The 4,655-nt window shown below is 38.7% G+C and overlaps 1 non-coding gene across 1 annotated transcript; it reads right to left on the reverse strand.

Moving 5' to 3' along the window:
- Positions 1–4,273: 4,273 nt before the first annotated feature.
- trnas-cga (transfer RNA serine (anticodon CGA)) lies at positions 4,274–4,355 on the reverse strand. The gene has a single exon. It is a non-coding gene; the product is annotated as a tRNA-Ser (tRNA).
- Between the last annotated feature and the right edge of the window lie 300 nt (positions 4,356–4,655).

Genomic DNA, 4,655 nt, shown 5'->3' on the forward strand with positions numbered 1-4,655 from the left:
CTAAGTGGAACCGTCCACAGTAATTTCATGTATCTCCAGGCGGTCCATGTGGAGCCATTCTCAGCAGCAGCCAGCGACCTCCGAGTGATGAGAACAGAAGTGATGAGAATTCAGTCACATGAGGAAGTTAAAAAAAGAAAAGTCAGAATGAAATACGTTACGGATTGTAGTGCTGTATAACCGAGTCAGAATTCATGCTGACGGTGCTGAATTTTTGTTTGTTTTTAGTGTTTCCCAGGGAATTATTACTCAGTGCTGTTTTGGCCACGCCCACTTTGGGCAGATATTTTAACCACTCAGCTATTACTCTTGTCCTAGTTGAGTGGGTAGTGTAACGTCTGGGACCCCCACCCTATGCAGGGCTCGACCCCAGACGCCCGTGGTGTGTGTGCACACGCCAGCACAAGGTGTAATGAGACCCATGCGCAGGATTCAGCGAAGCACTGCTTTTATTACATTTAAGACGCGACATAGGGAAACAAACGTAACACAAGACATGGCGTGGTTAACTAAACAAAACGAAAACAAAACCTAGACCTTAGCTTGGACATGGAACCTAGCAAACAAGACCCCAACAGAAACCACGGTACAGATAACAATCATGGACAAGGACACAACCACAAGGATCCCTATTTATAGGGGTAGATATTAGGGCTAATGGGATACAGGTGACACAATCAGGATAGGAACAATAGGAAGGGCGTAACAAAAGACACACAAAGAAGCAGGCTTCCAAGGTTCACCTGCCAGCGCCCTCTCTGGGCCTGGCAGGGAACTGTCCAGCTGTTCCTGACAGGTAGTTTCAGTTGGTATAATGTATTGAATTGTTTTGGATCTTACTGGTATGAAATACCAGATTTTCTCTAAATTATCAATGAATTCTTGTGTAAATAGTACTAAATAAGGTGTTTAAACTTGATGCATATATAAAATCAATATTAATGTATCACCAATTTAACATTTTGAAGCTGATCAATTGAGGATCACGTTAGTAAAGTTAATAGGTTACAATAGGTTTTTTCCCCTAAACACAATACTTTTTCTAAGATTTTCTACATTTTAATAAATGATGCCCAATGCTCTTCAGTGTATACTGTGTGTATATATATATATATATATATATATATATATATATCACAATTTTCTTTTCCAGTATAAAAGTCTCTCTACGATAGGAGGAATAAAGCGTACAATATTTCAACTCTAAATACTCAGTGACCTTTATGTAGCACTGCTGTGAATAATACAGACGTATTTTTATAGCTTTATATCCGCCTTGGTATGGAAATTGTGCTTCCCTGCTTCCGTGGACTGCTCCGTATTGATCACAATCATGCGGTCACGCTCGGCTCATGTTAACGTCCCGGCTGTTATCGCGCTTCTCTTCGTACAGTGTCGTATACATTGCGTGCCATCACGCTGACATTTTCCTTAATGTCTGTCAAGTTCACATCACAGGGATAACATTTTACACACATTCAGCATGAAGGCAAGCTCAATTCCCAGAGTGTAAACATTACCAAGGTTGTCTTTAAAGCACAGAGGCACCTTGCTAGCAAGCTCTCTCTTTACCAAACGGATTGCTTGAGGCACCGTCTCATAATTGTGTGATATTGTTATTTTTTTTTCCCCCCGCTGTTAAGAATTTCTGTTTGAATTGCAATGAAACACGATCAGGGAAGAGTGAATGCTCGTGCAGTCAGAGTTTAACCCCAGGTTTCGTCAGCTAATCCGCTCATTTGAGACCTGCCAGGTGACTTGACAGAGTACATTATATTTCCATTTGCCTTTTGGGATTCAGTCTGCAATGGGATTGAAAACAAAAAAAAAAAAAACGAGAGACTTTTCCCCAAGGATATGCAACCAAGTGGGTGAAAACATCAAGAGGCCAACTTTGATCGTGCTCACTCTGGGATTTTGTAGATTTGACAACGACTTGTCAGCTGGCTCGGCTTGTGGGGAGAAATTCTCCTGCGTGCAGATATGGTTGTGTTTTCAGGTACAGATTTTCCAAGTGTATTTTTAAGTACAAGTGCAGGCAAACTCAATGTATCGGTATTTTAAAATATACGCTATATGGCATTAACCAAATATTTGGCCTCTCTCTAAACAATTTATTAATATCTACCCAAGTATTAGCACTTGGGTTTGTTTTTATATTCGATTTTCTGAGTCTAAACCAGTTATTTTTGTCAATATAACAAATCTGCACAAGACTTTCACAGCTTTCTCACACTCTCAGACCAGGCCTGACCCTGGTGCACCTCTATAAATTTGTCAATACATAAATTATTTTTGCACATTTTATGCTTGCCAAAACAGCAAAAGCAAAAAGAAAGACAAAAGAGAGAGAGAATATTCTCACTTTTCAAACATGCAAGTTTTTTAGCTCCAACATGTCCTGACCAAATTCCTAACCACTTCACAAGACTCAATACAATGTTGTATAAAAAGTTTTGAAGGTCAGGGATAAGCATTCGGACATTAGTTTTAGGACTGTATGAAAATCAATCAACTTGCTCTTGATTATTTAATTAAATGTATGTTTCTAATGATTTGTATAGGCATACAGATATTTAAAATAACTCTGAAGATTTTTCCTGTGCAAATATTGTAACTATTGAACTCTTTGACCAGGTTCTACCATCTAAAGTTGCCAAATTCAAGAAGATATGGCATCTCGTAGCTTCATTTTTGAAGGCATTTGCCTACTAACCAAAAGGTTGTAAGTTTGAATCCCAGGTCCACCAAGCTGCACTGCTGGGCCCCTGAGCAAGGTCCTTAACCCTTGGCTGTAGAGAACTAGATAAAATTGTTTCTCTTTCAGGATAAGTGTGTCTGCCAAATGCTTTAAAGCTAAGATGAAAAGAGGTGTGAGGATTATAAATAGTTTTGTATAATTTCAGTAACACTACATCACAGCAAAACACTGGAATAATTTTTTGGGGAAGATGATATTTAGTTAAACAAGAAGTCAAGAAGTTGTTTTCTGGCAAAGTGATAGAAGTGAAACATATCCTTAGGAACTTTAATATCACTTACTCGCTTTCTTTTTGGGGGAAGATTGTAAGGTGTGTAAATAGACCTTTAGTATGATAGGTACTAATGAGAGAAAGAAAAAAAAAAAGAAAAGAAAAAGAGAAAAAGCACAAGGTCATCTCTATTAGAGTTGAAATTTTCATTGCTGTGGGGCATAAGAGACAGAACTTTTTTTTTTGTTTTAGCAGACTTGCCATCAAATAAACATAATTACCATCAAAATGCGCCAAGCGTTCACGGACTCCTAAAGGCGAACGGCTACACTCGAATAAATCACCATTAATTAGCTAATAAAAGCCAGCAGGTGGATAGAAGCCCACAGCTATTCCCTGGTTGTTTGAATTATGTACATTACACAGTTGCTACTAAAGTAAATGAGAGCCAGAGAAAAACAGACAGGAATCTGTGAACGCCTTGTGTTTCTGGAGGGGGTACATGTAATATACACTCTAAATCTCCTACAACTCCCAGAATCCCACCCACAGGACTACAAGTCACATTGACCCCTTATCCAATAATGAGGCTTAATGGACTTGGCTGGATCAAAAGATTGTATGGATTGTAATGAGGTCTTTACACACACTTCCAGGCTTTTGTTGATGGAAGTAGCTCTCGCAGGGTAACGACGTCAGCCGAGTCAAAGACTAAGTGCTTTTGCTGTGGTACAATTCGAACAGACCCGCCAACAATGGTACATTTTGTACACGAGCCTCAGATAAAATTATGCTAATACTACTAGAAATATAGTAAATAATTCGATTCCCTTCAATAGCATTGGAAGATGAATCGTTAAAAAGGCATAAAAAAGCATTTCGCTACATGTCGTACTGTGTTTGATTTTGTATGTGATAAATAAAATTTGAAACAAATCCACAAATTTCAATAGCTGTGTATGTGTTTTAAACACTCCAATTTTTTGCTGAGAGTTTATGTGCTTCATCTTTAAGTAACTTTATTTGTCACATATACATTACTGCACAGCAAAGTGTTCTCTTCACTTATCCCATCCTTGGAGGGTTGAGGTCAGAGTGCAGGGTCAGCCTTGATACAGCACCCCTGAAGCAGGAAGATTGTGGACCTTACTTAAAGCCTAATTGGTGGCAGATTGGAAGTGCTGTTGATTGAAGCCCAATCTTCCAAACAACAACCCAGAGCCTTAGCCACTTGAGCTACCATTGTCACAAAGACCTATAAGGTCCACCTTCCCCTATGGAAGGCTACATACAGTTGAATACGCTGCCAGCAGGGTTCGAACCTGCACGGGGAAACCCCATTGGATTTCGAGTCCAACGCCTTAACCTCTCGGCCACCGCAGCTGCACAGCTGAAGTAAACATTTATAAAAGTCTGATTATTGGGTTTAACTTTTATAATGTTACTGCAGCCTTTATGTACAGTGTTTTACTATAATCTCTGTTTTATCTTTTAGTTGTGAAGAGGTTTGAAATATTTAACCAAAATTTGCCAACTTAATTAGATTTATTAAGTTTCTTGGAAATTTCAGCCACAGAAAACGTTACTGTTTCTTAGTCAAATATTCATTTCTTTCAGACGAAAAGCAGAATGATTTAGCAATGAAAGGCTCAAAATTAAGACTAAAAATATTGAAACTTTTAT

The sequence above is a fragment of the Hemibagrus wyckioides genome, linkage group LG03 (assembly GCF_019097595.1).
Source record: "Hemibagrus wyckioides isolate EC202008001 linkage group LG03, SWU_Hwy_1.0, whole genome shotgun sequence".
NCBI classification, from domain to species: domain Eukaryota; kingdom Metazoa; phylum Chordata; class Actinopteri; order Siluriformes; family Bagridae; genus Hemibagrus; species Hemibagrus wyckioides.